This window comes from Uloborus diversus, chromosome 4, assembly GCF_026930045.1.
Source record: "Uloborus diversus isolate 005 chromosome 4, Udiv.v.3.1, whole genome shotgun sequence".
Lineage (NCBI taxonomy): Eukaryota > Metazoa > Arthropoda > Arachnida > Araneae > Uloboridae > Uloborus > Uloborus diversus.
In genome coordinates, this window is record NC_072734.1 from 178,370,778 (window position 1) to 178,393,154 (window position 22,377).

The 22,377-nt window shown below is 32.6% G+C and overlaps 1 pseudogene; it reads right to left on the reverse strand.

Moving 5' to 3' along the window:
- Window positions 1–527: 527 nt before the first annotated feature.
- LOC129220368 (acetylcholine receptor subunit alpha-like) overlaps window positions 528–22,377 on the reverse strand; it is an 82,543-nt pseudogene continuing 60,693 nt past the window's right edge.

Consider the following 22,377-nt stretch of genomic DNA (forward strand, 5'->3'; position numbering starts at 1 on the left):
ATTATTAAAAATGCTTTTAGTTTCATTAATAGTTTATCGAAATACTCAATGTGTTTTGTAACACTGAACTTCAACAGGCAGCGATTTTTTTTTTTTTTCAGATTTTTTTATCAGTAAAGACAATGCAAGCATTCTTTATGTATGTTTATGTTGTCTGTAATGAACAAAATACCTATTTATTTATAAATTTAAATACAATTTGTTTCACTCAGATTTGAGTCTTATGTATTGACATTTTAAAGCCCACAAAAAAAATCATTCTTAGACTTTGTCCAACCTTACATAATGCGTGTAAACCAAATTTTAATTTTCTCGAAAAAAGTATTATGCAACAGCAAGGAAAACTGTCCCTAAATCCATTTGCAAGTTGTAGAATGAAAACATTTTCTTCTACTTATCTACGAAAATCTACATGTCCATTTTACAGTGGACGTGGCTTAGCTGCCAAGTAAGGGCCAATAGGGACAGGGATAAACAATACAAATAAATAATACTCAATTACTGACACTCAGTTATAAAAAGATTGATTATGCAACATGAAATCCCTCAATGGGTATTCTGTCATCGTAAAGGGAAGGAGCTTGTAAAAGAATGCCACAAGTTCCAACAATAGAAGCAATCGTAAAAATCCAAAGAAATAGACGATCCAATACCATCGCAACGTATTTCCAATCTTCAATAACCTGAAAGTAAAGAAAGATAGCTTTGAAAATCTTTCAAAAAAAAAAATGGGGAGCGGTGGGGGGGGGGGGGCAGAATCGCTAACATTCCAAATAATATTGAGAATGTTGTAAACTTGCCTTTAAATAATATTTTTTAAAAAGGGTCATTCATTCCAGCCGCTAGAGATAGCATTGAATTCTTTCAAAAAAAAAAAAAAAAATGAGGAGGGGGAGGCAAAACTGTTAACATTGCAAATTATTTTGAGCCTGTTGTCGTCTTTTGTCATTTGGGGTATGTTCAAAAAGAGTAACCGGTTAACCGGCGACTAACCAGCCCAAAAGATCACTTTAAAAAAATCATTTTTGCGGATTTCTAGAGAAAATATAGACCAATTGCTCTGTTACATTTTTTCGCGCAAAAGGTATGCTCCAGCTGTCATTTTCCAATAAAAATTGAACCTTCCTTTAGGGGACCAGCAAGAAATTGAGAAACCAAAGAAGAAAGGTTTTTGATAATGCTTTAGTGTAAATAACTGGCAGTGGCGCACACAAGGGAGGGGTCCAGGGGGTCCGGACCCCTCCCATAGATCCTGCTTTTTCCCCCGATTGATTACGATTCTATGTATTTTTTACGTAGAATAATTTTAAACAAAAGTAACAATAATTTCAGTTCTTATAAGTGAAAAAATAAAATCCTCATGTTGAAAGATTTTTTTTAATATTGTACATTTTTCCTATAGCGAATTGCCAATAAGAAGCATAATGGTGATTATAAATGAATACACTGTGATAATGTTTATAGTTTTTGTAATTACAGATTAAAATGAGATTCATGAACTTGAATCCATTTTTTAACTATGAGAAAATGTAAAATGGTAAATTATTTTGCTCTCTGATTATTTATTTAAGCAAATATATTTCATTAAATAATGCTAATTATTTATTCAATTGTTTTTTTTTTTACTATTTTTGGTTCTCGGAATTGATAAAATCATGTCAATATGTTTGTTTCACGGCGTATTGATGTATAATATCAGAATGAGGCTTTCGACCTTCCACCTTCCCCTTGCAAAATTCCTGTGTGCGCCACTGATAACTGGGAATAAGCTATAAATCTCAGAAATAAGTTAACGAACTATGTAAAAATTATTTTTATATTTTCGTGAAAATATGTCTTATACCCACAGAGATATAAGCATTTCTTTAAAAAATGCAAATTTTATTTGAAGGTTTTCGGCTCATAACACGTAGCGTTTTCCGTCGAACGTTCCTAAACTTTCAGAATATTTGACAGCATAAAAGAGAAACATAAGAATAAAAATTGTAGTTAGAAGATTGAAATTTTGATGAAATATGAACATTTAAAGCAATTTAATTTTTACTGCACAAGGTCGAAAGATAGCAATTTATAACATTTCTAATCCAAAGCGCAAGTAAATCCTGCTACTTATAAATTCATTTTTAAAAAAATCCAGTTTTCGATATCTTTAAAATTAAAAAAATTATCAGAGATCTAATGAATCGAATCTCAAAATTCTTGAGTAGGCAGCGAATTATGAGGGATCTTTCACAAATATTCCGCATTTCGTAAGAAAAATAATTATTGAAAGATGTTCTTTTTTATTTCAAGCTAACTTTTAAATTGTAAAGCATTATCAGAGAAACTCAATAGTTTCCATGTCTTAATCAAAAACACTTGCTACTTAATGCTTCTCGAAACAGAAACGTATTTCTATGTAAATGTCTGATTAAAAGTAGTCTCATAAAAAGTGGTTGTAGTAGTTTGATCTGCTCCTACGTAAATTGTAAAATTACACATTGGCAAATAGTAAATGCTATGGTTGTTGAAAATTAATATTATAAATTTGCAATAAAGAAGATTTAAAAAATCGTAAAATAAAAAAGAACGTGTTGATGCTTACATTAGAAATGCTTTTTTTTAAAGAAGATTTTTTACATAATTTACGATCAGTTGGAGATAAAATTCAGTTCCATTTTAAAATAGTTTTATATTATCTTATTTTACGTTTCTAAATTTATAATGCTAAATTAGGTATGCTCACGCAAAAATGTAAGCATAAAAAAATATGTATATTGCATGAAGAAAATTTTAATTTCTCGGAAAAAAAAAAAAAGAAAGCATTTCGATGAAAATAGACGTAAAAAAGCTAGACCCCTATTCACAAAAAAAGTAGGTTTTCTTTGTTGACAAGATGAAATGTTCAGAAACTCTCTCGCAAAATTTTTTTGGAGTTGAAGATCTAAAAACGAAATATTAGACGATCTTTAATGATGCAGAGGGCGATAATACGTACTTTATGGGAATTGTTTTTTGAAATTAAGTCCTCAAAATACAACTAAAAATTGTCTTTGAGGACGTTGGGAGAAGTTTTGGAGCATGGATAGTATGGAATTTCTCTCAAAGACATTTTTCAATATCAAAGTTCCAAAATAGAAATTTAGATGAATTCAGAGAGAGAGAGAGAGAGGTGACTTTCCGGAATCTCTCGCGCAAATTTGTTGACATTGAAGTCCAAAAACTAAGGTTGAGACATTCTTTCGGATGCTGAGGGTAATTAATGACTTTGGTCTGCAGTGGGGCCTTACTCTCATATAGCCCCCTGCTCTTGTCAACAAAAGAATGCAATGAAAGAGAAGCAACTACGAAAATAAGTCTTTTAAACATATAGCGTCGCTTCAGTTGTGTGCACGTATGCAAATATTGTACTACGGAACTGTTATAGCGTTTCACTGCAAGGTACATCAATAAATTTTATTTTTGGAACCTTCCTTCTTCTCGAGTTAAGCTGCATTTAATTTTTGTTTCTAATTTTTTGAGCTAAAGGGTAGTTGACGATTATGAAATAGTTTGTTATGGGCGTTAGCATTTCTTGAACTTGTTGGGAAGTTATTGCCTACTACCTTACAAAAGGTTGCTTATGAACCTAGTTTTATCTAGAGACGTAGGAGGATACATTTAAAAAATATATTACCACTTTCTCGGGTAGATTAATTTACGAATTATGTACTAACATAAAATAAGTACTTACACTTTCTTCCTCGTCTTCCTTTCGTATATGCTCTGCTATAAAAAAGGATGCTTTCAATTGCTTTTTGTGTCTCTGGCGCGTATTGTTTATATCTATTGTTTCCATTTCCTATCATCATAGCCTCTTGGTCGAGGCCTAAATCTTCTGCGCCACTCGCACGGCCATAACCTACGTGAAGACTATCTAAAGGAGGTACAGTTGGTGGAGGTCCATTGCCTTCTTCCTCTTTGCCTTCTCAACTCCACCCCGTTACATCCCCTACAGAAAACTTTGGTGGTTCCGCAAGGTCCTCGTCCGATGCGTACATGGGCCTGCGCAATGAGCAGCAAGCGAGGCATAATATGAATGAACACTCTTCTCACCCATGGAGACATATGATGGGTGGAGGCGAACGGAAGTGGACATTGAGGACACCAACAGTCACAGATATAGATAACGTGACTAATATCATAGTGAACAGTAAATATTTTCCTAGTAGAGGTACTGCTAAGGATGTCGGAGGAATAATCTCAGCAAGAAGCAAGAAGAACACAGTAAGAGACACAAGAATAGAGATGCAAAAGGGTGACCTTTTCGCCGCTGTCAGAGGGCAAGTAGAAAACTAAGACGGTGAGGAAAGATATCCCAACGCATGGAATTATCAAGTTGACTGTGTAAAATAAAGTTTTCCTTCGCATCGTGATGTTGAAAGTGATGTCGGGGTAGGGTTCTACACAACAGTCGTAGTATTCTTCGTTGTATTTTGCAGGCACAAGCAGTATATCCCATTCTACGCTCTTGTAGAACTCGCTCATGTCTATTCCTAGAGGAACTAGATTGGTACCTTCCTGCTGTTTGACGTGTCGTAAATTCCACCTGAAAGTGGAAAATGTCATTAAGGTTTTCTATCTAACATTGCATTCAAGTTTCTAAAAGCATCACAAAGTTGTGCAAATAACTGAAAATAGCAATTAAATGCAACGTAACGAAGTGAATTCACAATAATATCGTCGCTAAAAGACCAATGGGCATATCTCACTTTTAAGCATTTTGCAGAAAATCGATTTAAAGATTTTTAGTTTTACTGTATCGCTTGCGACCACCATCAGTGTGAGGGACTGGTAACTTTTTTACTATTTATTGTAGAGATACGCCCATTGATCATATTATAAATCGACTTTGGACATTCTCTTGTGGCCATAACTAATTTTTTATTTATTTATTTATTTATTTATTTTTATTTATTTATTTATTTATTTATTTTTTTTTTTTTTTTGTGAGATACGCCACATTCGTCCTTTTAGCGACGATATATTCTCCCTTGTAAATAAATATCAAAAACATTTTGATGGATTTTATGTATGAATTGAAAACTGATCTTCAGAGAGCCCTAAATTATTATTTTGCGTTGTAGTACTACTTAAAGCAAATATTTTGCTAAATACGTAGATGTTTATTCTTATTATTTTCAACGTAAGTAAAGTACCCATATTTTTATCGTCATTTGTTTCTATAAATTTATAAAATATTTCATTTAAGGAGTGAAATCACTTCCATGCTATCTTTAATGTTCTTTATTTAAATTTTGAACAATTTTTCTAATACAATGGTAAAACGAGTCTTTAAAATATTGCATTTTCGTGAGAACTGCACTGACAAACACGCAAAGTGATGTACGCGTTGTCTCCAACCCAGTTGACCCATGTTAATCTTATCTTGATTACATTTAAAATGATCGTAATTTCTTTAAAAGAAGCATAAAAAATAACGGTGCACAATAATGAAATAAGAATGTGTCCAATTTTTTTTTTTAAGTACATAAAAGTATTAGCATTCTAGGTTACCGTTGTGTAACCCTTACTGTTTGCAAGGTATGCTTGTTCATACAGAGAAGATGTACGAATTGACTTCATACCTCTCTCAAAACAAGCTTGAATAACGTCTTTTATTACTCTTACGCTTTAAGAACTTCACGTAAAAATATTGCAACATTCAATATCATGTTATAATTGCCTAGGTATTATAAGATAATAAATAACAATAATAGATTATTTTGTGTCACAAGTTATAAATTAAAAGCATTATTATTAACAAGAAGGTAAGTCTAAAACTAAACGAGCCAACTTTTCTACATACCAACACAGATTTCCTTGCATTAGATCAGTACTCTCAATTAGCTATGGTCGCATATTATTTTCAAACGTAAGTTCTTTATCATTCCTTAAAATAAGAGTCGCCTCCGTCACGTCGAAAACGAAAAACTATTCGATTTCATAAAATTGTTATTAAATTCCTTCTGTCATATTGTTAGGCAGTATTTTACTGGTAAGATTTATTTGTGAAAGGCATTTTTTTGCGAAGAACATTTTAAATTCAGCAGTTCTGTCTGATATTTAAGTGTACAATTTAGCGAGAGACAAATCAAAGAATAGAATTGCGAGAAAATATTTCTCCCGATAAAACAACTTCGAATCTGAAGGCATAAAAATATAATTCTAAAAAACTAAGTGCACCTTTTTGTGCAATACAAAGTCAGCTGAAATATCACCTTTTCAAAAAATTATTTATTAAATCATTTTCCAAAAAAAAAAACTGAAAAATAAAAAGTTCATTAAAAAAATAATTAATCAATTAAAAATAATGTCGTTTGCAGCTCTTTTTGGGTGAAAAAAAGCGCTTCAGAATTATTATTTTTTTTTTTCAATTGTCCAAAAAATATATTTTTTAAATATGTAACTAAAACTGCAAAATGAAAAAAGTGAAAAGTGCATATACAAGTAAATAAGTGTTATCAAAAATAAAATCATTTGCAGCTCTTTTTTCTGGGAAAAAAGGTTAAGGCATTTTGAATTTGCCTTTGCCGAAATTAACAAAAAATAATTGAAGAATGGAAATATTTTTTAAAAAAATTATCTCACAGCAATCTTTTATATATTTAAAAAAACAAGATTTACACTCTAAAATCACTTCATTTTGATAATCAATCAATCTCAACTTTTTCTTTTTTTTCAGTGTAAAATTTGATTTTTCAAATAAGCGTTTTTCGGAATTCTACTGTAAGCGGAAAAGTAAAAAAAATAAACAAAAATGTATTGTTTAAATATTAGCCATAAAATAGTCAAACTTCAAGGGGGAAAAAAATCTCGTTTTTTGTGAAAAACTCTTTTTCCGAATTCTTTTAGAGCAAGTCCACCTTTTAGTTCAGGATTTACATTTTTCCGAAATTCCCCCGTAGACGCTAACGTTAAGTTGTTTTCAACTGTTCAAAAATGAATGAAACATGAGAAGGATGGGGAGGGGGAGAGTATGGAAATGCAACCAAATGCGTTAAAAGCGAACTTGGATCCATATTGTTCCAGCAGATTCAATTGCAGATATATATGAATCAATTCACAGCATTAAAAATTTAGGTAATAGCGCAATTGGAATAAATGTCATTATTAAAGAACGGTCTGCTATATGGAAGCTGAGCTGTTTGTTGAGACTTTCTCTATAATTCAACGCAATAAAAAATACATATTGCAGTGAAAAGGAAAAACAAATCCTGTCTCTTAGTTCTTCTTTTTCTACAAAGTCTTTCATTTCAGAAATCAGGTTTCGCTGGGATATTTTCAGCTGACAAATTCCAACTATACGTATCATCCTTTTATTCTTCCTGGCTTCCTATTGTGTCGTCTGCAGTCGCGCGTAACGGACGACATTGAAAAGATCGTCTGATGCCGGAACAGTTTCGACACACATCTGAGAGCAAGATTGCTTTCGAAAACTCAACTCGCGCCATTTCTCTTTTCTGATCAACACTTTTTATCAAGTCGATTCTAATTTTTCTTATTTTTCCTCTTCCTTGAGTTGTGAGAAACGGGAGGAGAGGAAAATTTATGGCCGCCACACTTTTCGTTTGATCACCGCTTCATCTTGTAAAATCTGGAAAAAGCTGAACTGAATCAGAATGGAAGCTGTTCTTTGGTGAAAGAGTTTCTTTTGGGGGCCTTTTTTTAGTTTCGCTCTGACATAAAAATAAGACTTTGTCGGGCCTTCTTTATTTCTTTTAACTTCATCGAGTATGCGCATTTAAATTTACCTCATTTAGATCTGCCGTGTCTTTATTACACGTCTTTGTGCTGTCGCAGTTTCTCATTCAGATACACAAGTCTTAACCAGATGGATGTAATAAAACTTTCAGAAGCGAAGAAATTGAATTTATGGTTCTACATAACAAAGCTTTAATTCTACCGTGGGAGGCTATTTGCGTTGCATGCGAAGGAGTCAATCAAGTAGTTTTGTAATGGGTGTATTTTTGAGATTTTAAAAGCAAAATTTTATTTATTGAAAAAGAATCTATATATATATATATATATATATATATATATATATATATATATATATATATATATATATATATTATATATATATATATATATATATATATATATATATATATATATATATATATATATATATATATATATATATATAAAGAAACACCATCATATATTGTATTTATAATCTGAACAAGTCAACCAAAATGAACTTCACTACTCAGTTCAATAGGCACCACAAGCTGCTCTATAATACTATAGTAGACAACACATTTGATAGCATTTTTTGCTATCAATTTGCTAATTTGCTATCCATAGCATATTTTGGGATTTTTTTCATTTGCTCGCTAGCGCTCGCCAACCCCCGGAACTGCTTACGCAGACATTTAAAAGGGGACAATTACTTTGACATGCAACTCGTGCATTGGATTATTATAAAGCAAAAGTTTGCAATACCATTATCTTTTGAGAGAAGTATGCAAAGGAACATTTTTGTACTAAAATTACAAACATAATATAATCTTTCTTTCCTTCATTTACTGAATGCAAAAGAAATTGCAGCGAAAAAAAACCCCCACAATGTTAACACACTTAAAAACATTTCATAGTCATTAACGTATACTATGTTCAGTGTCAAAATATGTATATATATATATATGTTTCAAAATGTCTAACAGTTGCAAGGAGCAAGCAACTTCTGACATTCTCTGAAAGCAGTGATTTAGTAAAAAAAAAATGTTAGAATGAGTGTTTTAAAAGTCAAGAAACCAAATCCAGTGGCACGACAGCTTATGAGGACCAGGGCCTACTGTACCCATCTCACTCCTTCTAACCAAGGGCTCTGGGGTAGGCAGATGTTCCGGTTAAGAGGTCAGCTTAACGCGGAACCCCCGGTGTTTAGTTCCCAAGCATACTTGGAACTTATTTTATCGACCCACTGAAGGAATGAACAGCTGAATCAATCATGCCCAATTCGGAGATCGAACCCGGACCTGCAGTGTGGAAGGGTTACCACTGAGCCTCTGGAATTCAGAGCACTTGAATATAATTTACGAAGAAGAGAGCAGCGGGCTACGGAGTCTTTAGATGAAAGATCTGAACGCAGATTGGTCAGAAATGCTGCCGATATGCTAAGGTGCACAAATTTATACCGTCTTCAAATCGAGAGAATTTTGCAAGTGTTTCCGAATACATTTACGGACTAATCATGCACTTTACTGGAGGAAAAGGGTTGACCTAAGACTGATAATTATAAAACTGCAGAAAAATATCATTGTAGCAAAAATATATATATATATATATATATATAACGCTAATATTTCTCATACCTCGGATACCATTTATTTCATTCGATAGCAATATGCCTTTTAAATTCAAACGTAAACAATTTCCTGTTAGATTAGCCTTCCTAATGACTATAAATAAAGCAGATGGTCAGAATGATTTTGTGAAAACATATTAGCAGTAAAATCAGGTTTCCAAATTTGTTGCTTTACTTTGCCACTGTGGCTCAGTTCTTAACATCAATGCCATTGCAAAAGTATGTGAAATGTTTCGCTCTTCAGGTCTTCACAATTCAATTTGTTGCTTTACTTTGTCATTGTTGTTCAGTTCTTAACTTCAATGCATTGCAAAAATAAGTGACATGTTTTGCAATGAGAATTGTCCAATAAATTCATTTAGTCTATGTGGAATAGCATAATACAGTGAAGCACGGTTTATACGTTTCTCTTCTATTCGTTTTTATCAATTATACGTTTTTTAAATTGTCCCTGGAGGGTCTAATATACATTTTCTTTACAAATTATACATTTTTTTATCTGTACGCTTTTTTCATAGTCCCTTCAAAAACGTATAAGCGGTGCTTCACTGTATATAAAAAAATGTGGTTGCAAAAAAAAAAAAAAAAAAATCAGTATTTACAGGTTGCAGTTAGTTAAGCTTGACCACGAAAAGAAGGCGGATGACCTTGAAGGGAAACATTATTTGTCATAGGTAGAATCTTCCAGAAAGCACCAAATAGTAGGAGGCATGGTCTCGCTAATCCTATCTATTCCAAAATAATAACAAACAACCTATTACAAATGATGTTTTTGCATTAAGGTCATCCACCTTCTTTTTGTGGTAAGCTATAGCAGGGCTGTGGAGTCGGACTGGTTTTATGGTAAAGGAGTCAGAGTCGAAGGTTTAAAATTTCAAGAGACGGAGTCAGTAATTTTCTCTCAAAATTCGCAGCTCTCCCAATATTTGAGGAGTCACAGCCAGAGTGAGACTAATTTTGGGTAAAGGAGTCGTAGTCTCTAAAAAATTCTGTAGTCAGAGTAAGACATTTTTCCTCTGATTCTGCAGCTCTCGTAAGCAGGGAACTTTAATTTTTGTAAGCACTATGGTTAAGGGAAAACCTTTCGACATCAAAGGATTTCAAAAAGAAAAAGAGAAGAAAATCATAATACTTCTCTTCACACACGATAGAAAATTTCTGGGTTTTCAGATACTATGACTCTTGAATGACTTACATATCTGTCATCTGCCTTACATATAATCTTGAAAAGTGGTTTTGTCAAATCTAAAAAATTTTTATCAAAAAGTTTGACTCTGTGCGTTATTTATAGTTATTAGGGGAAGGCTAATCTAACAGGAAATTGTTCACGTTTGAATTTAAAAGGCACGTTACTATCGGATAAAATAAGTGGCATTCGAAGATAAGTATCAGTGTTATTATTAGCATTTTTTTAAAAACAAAATAATATTTTTCTCCAGTTTCATTACTATCACTGTCATTTCTACTCTATTCACCGGTAAAGAGCCTGATTATACTGGAAATATGTTTGATAACACTTACAGAACTCACTCGATTTGCAATTCGCGGTTCACGGCGTGCGTTTGCGCGCCTAATCCTATCGGCAGCATTTCTTACCGATCAGCGTTTAAATCTTTCATCTAAAGACTCCCAAGCACACTGCTCTTTTCTTTTTAAATTATATTCAAGTGATCGAAAACACTCATTCAAAAAATCGAAATTCTAACGCTAGACATCTAACGCTAGAAGCGAGTCTGCAGCACTTGTAAACAGCGATCGTAAACAAAGCGGATCGTTGCCAACGGAGAGAAAGAAATAAAGGCTCGTTTTGCGCCACGCATAAGCGTTTTATATATATATATATATATATATATATATATATATATATATATATATATATATATATATATATATATATATATATATATATATATTGTACTTCAGTACAGAAAGAATTAATAAATGTAAAACAATCAAACAAAGCAGATTGCAAAACATTGCTGAATATATTTTTAAAAACGTTAATTAAAAAACCAAGAACATATATGTAACTCAGAGCCGTAAGGACGTAAGTAACATTTTGATAATCTTACAGGAGAGAGGAAAATCTTTTTCTGGCGCATGCAAAGGATAGGACGCGCGCTCTTTTAACTCTGGTAAAAAAATGAAATTGGTTTTATTAAAAGAATTACGTTGACATAGCTAGATGCAGAATAGGCTTCTACATGCAGTGCACTAATAAACAAAAAATCGCAGTTTTCGGACTTACGTCAGTCTGCCTCTGAGGTACGGATATTTTGTCAAACGATAATTACAGGTCTTTAGATAAACCGGAGATTAGAAAAAAATAGCTTTCCTACCAGTTTTTAAAACTAAGAGTTTAAAATGCACAGCCCTTCAAATAATACTTCACTGTATTCTCATCACTTCGACTGAGCTTTTATTATCATCCGTTATCATAGTCGTTTTCTTATGAAAACTAAAGCTTTCGTATTTATCGTATGCCAATGTAGACTTTAAAACTTTAATGTATTAATTTTCATCAGTTATAACATACATTTCAAAATATTTTTAAAGATTTTTTTCTGTAAATAAAAATGTATCTAAGAATTTATATAATATAAAATTTCAATCAGAGCAAAGAGGAAGATGCCCCGATGGCAAAAGATCGTAAAGTTTCCCCATGCTCTGCCCTTTTAGACGACTAATGTAATTAAAGCAAATATGTTCCAAAATAATTACAATTCGAACCCAATATCAAAAGAATATTAGCAAATTATTTTAAACATTTTAACAATGTGGGCAGCAGAATTTTTATCTAATTTAAACTTAATTATAAAAGTAGTTATCATTAAAAAACGTAATTATATTAAAATTAAATGTACGCTTTTATAATTTAATAACTTTGAGAGCAGAAAAATACGACATCGCTCATTATTAAGGACAAAATATTAAATGGAAAAAAAATCTAACCTGGTTACTTTAATCGTAAAAAATATTTAAAGGTATTGTTTTTACAAAAAAAAAAAGAGAGAGAGAGAGAGTACCATAGTAGATATTAAAAAACAGAGGTAATTATCGCGATAATGATCGTCTCCTTCATTCTCAGAATAGCATCTTAATTTACTACAATCTTTTTTTTTTTTTTTTGGTAAGACATTCAGCGTACTCATTAAACATTATATCTGCGCTCCAAAGTGTCTTTTTTCTACTTGTTCTTTATCAGTAAAATATTCGTTTTTTTTTTCTTTTGGAGGGGTAGGGGGTAAAGTATATTTTCAAATAAATGGATTTGATTCAAAAGTAAAGAAAGCAAAATTAGAAATTACAACGTATTTGAACGAAATAAAGCTCACTTTTTTTGCATTGAAAAAGGCGTTCCATGCAGCCCTAAAGCACGTGTCTGCAGCAATTTGCTATTTCGATCAAATTATAAGTCGTAATTTTTAATTTTTATTTTTCAAGCACAAAGGAATTTCATCAAGTTTATAATAGATTTTTTCCCTAATATTTCTCTCGGTTAATTTTTTTTTCAACTAAATGCAATAAAAAAAACAAACTTAATATGCATTTATTTTAAAGCCATGAAAATTCGCTCAAATAATCCAAAAATATTTAATTACTGATACGTTGAACCACCAACTTGAAAATGTCCATATTATGACTAACGTTTTCTTACGAAAATTACTTTATTAAGAAAAAATCATGATATCACAATATGCAATGTCCCTTATAAGTATAGGAGCCTCGTACGAAAGGGCAAGAGAGAGACAAACAGCTCCACTTCCAAAAGTGAAGAGGTCTTCTTAAAGATCTCTAAAATCTCTTTCCAAAAGTTACGAGGCCTCTTCACTCTTCAGAGTTAAAAATTAATTACAAAGGGGTCTAAGTAGTGTTAAACTACTTAGTAGTTTAACACTACTTAGACCCCTTTGACTTACTAACTAAGTAGTGTTTTTAATCTAATTTTATATATATATATATAATATATATATATATATATATATATATAGAGAGAGAGAGAGAGAGAGAGAGAGAGAAAATTAATTTGAATTTTGACATCTTGAATTCAAATTATGTTTTTCGCAATCACGAGTGTGTGTATGTAGGCGTGTGTGTTTGTGTGTGGGGGTATGTGTTTGTGTGTACGGGTTATGGTTATGTGTGTGTAGGCATGTGTGTTTGTGTCTGTGTGCAGGCATGAATGTGTGGATAGTTGTGAGTATGTTTTTGTGTGTGTATGGGAGGGTGTCTCTCTATGTATGCGTGTGTGTATGTGTTTGTATGTGTGTATGAGTGTATATGTTTGTGTATGTGTGTATGTGTGCTTATGTGCTTGTGTTTGTGCGTGTGTGTGTGTGTAGTTGTGTATGTATGCGCGCGTGTGTAGGACATGGATGCAACCTGGAGACGGCTTTCGCTAGAGGAGCAGCATCGTGAGGAGCCCGTCGACGGTGATGGTGCGGAGGGTGGCGGTGGGAAAATAAAATGATAGGAACGCCAAAAACAGTCAAATGAGAACAATAAGCAATCGTGATTGCTCAAAAAAAATCAATTTTTTTTTTGAAAAAAAAATATGTTGTACTACCGTTTATTCTGAACATTTTAATGCCAAGTTTTTATCGATACGAGAAAAACTTTCGGAGACATTAAATCTTTACAATAATAAAGCTGAAAGTTTCTCTGTCTGGATATCTCTCTGTCCAGATCTCTCTCTGTCAGGATCTCTGTGACGCGCGTAGCGCCTAGACCGTTCGGCGGATTCTCATGATATTTGGCACAAAGTCAGTTTGTAACACGAGGGTGTGCACCTCGAAGCGATTTTTCGAAAATTCGACGTGGTTATTTTTTTAATCCAATTTTTAGAATATTTTGAAGAGCAAAATTATCATAAGGTGGACGCGAGTAAATTACGAAATTATTATTGCGTGGAACCGTAACATGGGCACAAGCCAATTGGCGAGAAAATCCAATATACATTATTTGTAATTATACAGGCGAACCAAAAGACTTTTAAATTTTCTATTACGTGCAAAAGCCGTGCGGGTATCACTAGTAAAATATATTTGCTTACTTCCGGAATTTGCGTTTGACAGGATACAGTCACGCCCACTTTAAACGCATTTTTCTCAAAACGCAAAATTGGGAGTTTCGCGCATTACATTTCAAAAACTTGCCGTTCTATTGCTTTGAGATTTTATGTGAATGTTTTTTGTAACTTATTTTAAAACTTATACAGCAATTTGACTTAAAATATATGGAAAAAAATATTTTATGACAATTTTTACCCTCAATTCTCAGTTTTCTAAGAAATTTTAGGTTTTATAAGTTAAAAAAATATTTAACGTTTTAAATTGGTTTGAAGAAAAGGAGTATTGTATTTGATTATGATATATTTGTACAATTTAAGACCTGTTTTGTAAAGATTAGCCTAATTCTTAGTTCAGCATAATATATGGAGTGAAACATTCAGTTTTCACGATTTCGAGAAAAGGCACTCAGATTTTTCTATTTTAAAGACAATAATTTTTTATTTAAAACTAATCTAAGCATACTAAATTGTTTACTGATATATGCATTTACAATCATTAAAAAATCAAATTACTAAATTGTTTTTTTTTAGGAGGTACAGATTTTTAAAAATCGAGCTTTCTTTCTACGCGCATTGGCATGGTAACAGCATTGAGACCCCTTAAAAAGTGATTCTTTAATGGGTGAATCGATTTATTTCACGAGTATAAAACAAAAAATTGCAAATCATGTAATTTCATAAGAATAGACCTTTGAATTGGAATGGGGACGTCCATGGTTTCCATCCTTCTCGATTTTTGAGGCCATATTCCATATTTCTTGGACGTCATTTTATCAGTTGTGTTAAAATCTAATAATATAGCCTACCATTACAACAAATAATCAATTTTAAAGACGCCACGCCTTATCCTCCACACTTTTGCCCCCCGCGCACTTTCCTGATGCACCAGTCGCCTATATAGTTACGCGTCACTGCGAGTCGCAAAAGTTACGGACAAAAAGTGATTAAATTGTGACACTTCAGTAGTCAAGCTGCGACACATTTGTGACCTGTTTCTCAAGAATTCACTGTGACGTCGCTGCAATAACTATTTTGTGACAGCTCAATAGTGACAATGTGAAGAAGTCACTGCAACGTCACTTTGTGATCTTTCCTCGGACTGATATTCGAAGATTTCTACAACCTGTTGACGACTTTTCAGTGACATTTAATGATTCTCATGCAACGGGATTAAGCGTCACAGGAGTCAAAATGTGACAAATTTGTGACCAGTTCCTAGTAAATTCACTGCGATGTCGTTGCAATAAATTTTTTGTGACAGCTCACATGACAATGTGAAGAAGTCAGTACAATGTCACTTTATCATCTTCCCCCCAGACTGACATTCGTAAGTTTCTACAACCTGTTGACTAGTTTTCAGTGACAATCAAAGATCGTCAAGCGACAAGATCTCTTATGTAATAGTCACACAATTTTATGTTAAGGGTTCAATTTTAGCCACTGCTGTTGGTAAGGTTACGAAATAACGGTACATATTGCTTATAATGCAAAATTAGATCTTGGCAATTTATCTTCTTAGTTTTCATTAAAACCCATGGTTTTATTCGTACCAACTTCATTGTTTAAAATTTTATTGGGCGTTAAAATAGCATCTTGATATGGTACAATTGAGGTAGTGAGAAGCAAAAGGTTGCAAGTGGCAAAATTAAAAATTTGGAGTACACATGGTTGGTGAACCTCTCCTTTGTCTTTGGGCAAGAGATTGTACTTGTAGTCCTGGTAGGTGCTGCTGTACAGGATGATTTAGAAAAAAATTTCAATGAAGGCCTACCTAAGATCTGATCTTTAAACGCGTTTCACTCAAAAGTTAAAATAGTCCACTTGCATCCCTTTGCTTCTCACTACCTCATTGTCTAAGATGTTCAGAGCACTCATTAAACTTTATATTTTCGTCGCCAGTAGGTACGTTTTCCTCTTCTTCCTCCCGGATCTGTCGAATTTTTGCTGTTTTTCAAAATTTGTCTATTTTTAAATAAATAAATTTTGAGCAAATGCAAAAAGGCAGTCTCTACTGTTTTTTTATTTATTTATGTAGTTATTTTTTTTAATATTACGATTAGTTGATTTGATTTAAGTTTAATTTAGCAGAAAGAAGGATCACATATGCATTCTAAAGTATTGAAAATGCGCTTAAACAATGAAATGCTTTCAAATTTTTTCATTTACTAATATAATGAAACTACTTTACTACTGTATCATGACTAACTTCATTTGAAAAATTACTTTATCAAATGAAAAGTTATGAAATAACGACACACATAGGATACACATATATATAATATACATATATGAAGATTCATTTCCATAGCCTTCATTCAAATCCATTTTTGTTTGAAGTTTGACATAGTTTTACATAACTACAGAACTAAAATAAGAAAATAGAAAGTGAACAGGCTAAATTAAATTACGCCTTTTTTGCTGCTCTTACTCTTGTTCTTCTCGGAAACGAGAGCAAGAATTTTCGCACATTTCTCCATCCGAAGTTCATCGGATATGCGCATTTAAATTTTTCCTCGTTTAGATTTAGGCCTTCGTTATTACTTGGAAGTTGGTGGGAAAATTTTAGCCGAAACTTGCGGTGTTTAAACAGGTATAACTCTAATAAACTAAGGAGAGGAAATTGGATTTTCAGCAGGTGGTAAAGTTTTTGATGCATAATACCACCAACCCTGGTTACTTCTCTCCTTTTCTCTAGCGCTTTTATTTTGAGAAATTTTTTACACGTTTGACGTCATAAGAAAGCAAAATATTTGAAAAAAATCAACTGAAGTTTTTAGATTATATTCACAAAAAAGAAAAATAAAAATAAAAAGGAAAGAATCGCAGCTCAGAAAATCGTAATTAGAAGTAAGCACACGGTAAAACTTAAAAAGAAAAAAAAAGAAGAAGAAGAAGAAGAATTAAATGAATGGTGAAAAATCAAATTAATTTCATGAACTGAATTTTACCCGTATTTTTATTTGTTTATTTATTTATTTATTTTATTTTATTTTTATTTTTATTTATTTATTTATTTTTTTTTTTTTTTGAAAACAGGATTTTTTGTAACCCCGTAGCAAGCGTTAGCAATTCACATTGTAATTTTAACATTGATGTTATTCGTGTAACTCAAGGTCTGACTTAACGGATTTTAGGCATGCACCAGCGCCTGAACCTTGGTTCAGCTCTGGATGTTTCATCGTCATCATCAATTCATCACCGAATTTTTTCGTTTTTTTTTTCGCTCAATGTTTGACAGATTTATTAGATATGCGTCGTTCACGAACGTACGGGTGTGAAAGACAAACTCCGTAAAATGAATAGTACAGTCCGGTCTCCTAAAAAAAGAATGATCGTTCTTTTGAACGATGACATTAGTTTTAGTTATCACTCTCTTATTTTCAATTTCGTAATTAATTAAATTTTTTTTATGTCTTTTGATATAACTTTTATTTTATACGCACTAAACCTTTTTTTTTTTTTTGTTTTCATTAGAGACTATACTAAACATGGAGATGAGATATTTCTATTTAGAAATAATGCGCGATTTCACGTAAGTTCATAACTTAGATGTATATATATTTTTTAATTCAGAAAATGTTTTATGGGAAGATATTCGTTGATTTGTATAAAGAAGTTTCCTGGCGTAACATCAACTTATTTATTTATTTATTTGTTTATGAAATAACATTTACTAATCCAATTTTTTGCCACACTGGAGTCAAACCTGCATTTGCGCCTTTTGGGATGAAAAACAAATGTCATGTTTTACTTCACCGCCACTCGTTCACTAAGAAATATCTTACAAAATGAACTATAATTGCTTCATACATCTTTTACCTAAATAAAATATTTTTTGCGTAAGTTTTCATTGACATATTTTCTTATTGTCAGGAAATTTTACATGATTTTCCTTAAAATAATGTTACTGATGCAATGAAGTAGTCTAATTAACACATGTAAATGCTTTTGAGCTTTAAAAAAATAATGATAATAATAATAATAATGTTTTGGCAAATATTCTGGTAGTACTTTTTGAACCCCTTCGAATCTAGTGGTTTTTGCCAAGCCCTGCAAAGCTAATAGAAAGGCCCTGCTGTAACTTATCCCACAAATGTCTCCACTGAAGTTCCTTGTTATATTTCCTTGGTTAGCCTCTTCCCTATTAACTCAATTATATAAAATCACTCAACCGAAATGAATCTACACATAGGCGTGTGCAGGGCTTCAGAAATGGGGGTACCACTGTACCAGGGGGTTGAAATTGGGCTTGGAAAAACTCCTATACTTGCTCGCTTAAAGAAAATTTTCAAATATTGTGAGTAAATAAAGAGTATGAGATAAGAAATTAATGAACCTAAAAAACGTAAAATCTTAGCCACTTTCGTATTAATTTTTATTTCTATGTGCTAACGGGGAAACCACGGTACCCCTGGTGACCCCCGTGCGCACGCCTATGCATCTACTGACCTATTTAAAACCCAACAATTACATTTAAAAACTTAAAAACAAAATTCCTCCACGATCAAAAACAGAAAAGGAAAAGAAATCGAATCTATCAAATAAAAAATGGTAAAGTTTATTGTGTTAAATAAATGCTCGTTCAATTTAATACTTCACATTTTTTACAACCCAGCCTCAGTTGCTCACATGTTCTGAGATTACCTCCATGCCTTTTCTATATAAGCCTCTATTTTCTTGAATGGCAGAACAGGTAAAAAGAACGAAAAAGGGTGTCTGCACAGAATCAAGCCCACGTGATCGGAAAATCCAATCCCGAAAGTGGTTACAAGAGAATGGACGTCTGAACGTTCTTTATGAGTGATTAACCTACACCCAAAAAGCGAGGCTGAGATTTTATTGGGAGAACCTCGCACCAAATGTGACGAAATCACGTCGAACCAGATCTGAGGTCCCCAACCCTCTTTTCTTTTTCCATCAGAGGCGTGACCTACTGATCATTTTAACCCCTTTCGACCCCCTGCGTCGGAAGAAGGAATCCTTTTCTTTATGGCCTGGTGTGGTGGCACCTGCTGCGCTTACTGATTCTTTTCTGCTTGCCGTGATTTTTATTCTTCTATGCTTTATTGGCGTGAAAGGAAATTTCTGCTTTGCTGCGTTTATTTCTTGTTGTCAATTTATTGTTTATTACTATCTATTTAAAGAATAAGAGAACATGAATTTGATTTATGCTGAGTTCAAGTTTTTGGAATTAAGAGAGTAGCCAGGTTTTGAAACAGTTTTTGGTAAACTTTTTTTTAAATTTTTATTTTTGAATGCCTATGCTCTGTTATTGATCAATTTGCGTCTAAAACTTATAGCTTGGTATAGCTTTCAATAGACTTTCTCTGATTTTTTTTTTTTTTTTTGACACTAAATATAATGCGAGGAGAAAGCAATACATGTGTCGTAATCGTAACATTAATGATCTATAACTCACTAGCTGCGTTGCCCGGCTTTGCCCACTCCACCTTGAAAATAATAATTGTGTCAAGTGATGTATATTCAACAATCAGGCGTAAAAATTAAGTAAAAAACAAACATTATGATTTCCCTTCCAAACAATGACGACAGATATTAAAATACTTTTAAGAAATTAAATCCAGGAAGATGGATTTAAAATGCGTAACCATGGAAACACAAAATAAAAAAAGCTTAAGGAATAAAATGCAAAAGAAAATGGTTCACAATTTGAATGGAATCGAGATTTCTTAAATTTGATTTAAAAATGTTTGTACCTTTTTTTCCTTTCGAGATAAAAGCTTATTTTTCGGCCATAGGTCGAGTTAGATCTGGAGTAAAAAAGGTCCCTTTTTCCAATGGCGTCAAAAAGAAAGCTGTGGCACAATTCCTTCACTTTTTATTGATTTATTTAATGAAGGAATTAGTGCCTAAATTTCAGCTAAACCTAAAAAAAATCGAGCTAAAAACGCAAATAACTCCTGCCGTAATAAAGTTAGAGCATTGAAACAAATTGCGTAGAACGCGGAAAATTCTACCCTTTCGAACGATATGTAATATTAATATGTGCAAGTAATTTTTCACCCCCATATTTGAGAATTTATGTGAAAATTGGACGTAAATTGGAATAAAAAAAGAACTATTCATCGAATTTTATTTGAACTGGTCTGCAAACCTTCTCAGGACTTAAAGGAACAAACTGTGAAAATTTCAGCAAAATCGGCCGCGTAGTTCTCGAGTTTTGCGAGTTCAAACACAAAGACGCTTTTTGGAGACTTCATTTTATACTATGTAGAGATTATCTCTTCTATTGTTACTTTTTTAACCGATCGTATATTTTCTTTTGAAATATTACCAAAAAAAAAAAAAAAAACAGTGAGATTGAAAATTAAACGTGAGAACGTCTTTATTTATTTCTTTTCCTTCCTTTGATTCTGTCTTAAAGAGTACGAAACGTATCTACTGCAGTCTCATCATTACATTGACTTTTGACAAGTTCGACGAATTAAAGCTGATGTTAAATTCTCAAATTTTTTTTGTGTTTGTTATCGACACTTTTCTTCAAGGTGACGTCAGAGCATCACTCTATCAGTGATATTCGCTATCCTATATGTGAGGATAACGTATATACTTGAATGGTCTATAGAACATTAAACATTTCGATCTGGTCTGCAAACCTTTGAGGACTTAAAGGAACAAACTGTCAAAATTTCAGCGCAACCGGCCGGGTAGTTCTCAAGATCTGCGAGTTCAAACACACAGACGCTTTTTGGGGACTTAATTTTATACTATGTAGAGATTCATCAAAAAATGAAATAAAAATGCAGCAAGAAATGTAATAATTACAATGTACACGCTGCGGCGAAAGGCATTCCCTCATTTTGGAAAGCAATAAATAAAATACTATTAAATGTAGAGGATTGGAATTTTTTTATTACCTTTGGTACTTCAAACAGTTTTTTTACATTAACGTTTAAAAGCAATATCTGCAAGATGGCAGCCTCCAGAAGCAATGCACTTATATAGCCGATTTTGAAAGCTTCTGTCTGCGTTTGAGCACATTTGAATCGGAATGGCGTTCACCTCTTCGATGAATCTCCTTTTCAGTTCTTGTACGGTATGGGCATCGTCCCCATACCCTACAAGAACTGAAAAGGAGAATCATCGTATGCCCATAACCTACAAGAACTGAAAAGGGGAGTCATCGAATGCCCATACCCTACAAAAACTGAAAAGGAGAATCATCGAAGAGGTGAACGCCATTCCGATTCAAATGTGCTCAAACGCAGACAGAAGCTTTCAAAATCGGCTATATAAGTGCATTGCTTCTGGAGGCTGCCATCTTGCAGATATCGTTTTTAAACGTTAATGTAAAAAAACTGTGAAGTACCAAAGATAGTAAAAAAAATTCTAATCCTCTATATTTAATAGTATTTTATTTATTGCTCTCCAAAGTGAGGGCAAACCTTTCGCCGCACCCTGTAAAATAAAAGATGCTTTAAAAATTGTAATATCAAAAAAAGATAACTATTTTGAAGCAGGCTAAATGAAAATAAAAATATTTTTCCAAATAATTTCATTTAAATGTATTTGTAATGAGAAATTTCTAAATTAGGTGTGATGTAAAGAGTAATCCTCCATAATTACCGTTTTTAAGCGTTGAAAATTAAGTAATGCTCAATTTAAAAAAAAAATGAGCCGAAAAAGTTATTATAAATGGGTTCTTCTAAATATCTTTTAAAAAAGGAAATTTTTAAGCCAGATATGCTTTTGAAACGAATACAATTAATTCGAATAATCTTAAGTCAGATAATCCTTAAGTAATATATGACTAGGAAAGCAATCATGTATAATACCGTATCTAATCGTTTTAAAAACATATTTACAGATAATATCCGTACCTCAGAATCAGACTGACGTAAGTGCGAAAATTGTGATTTTCCGTTTATTAGTGCATTGTATGAAGAAGCCTATTCTGCATGCTGCATCGAGCTACGTGAATGTCATTCTTTAAAAAAAATCTTTTTCAATTTTT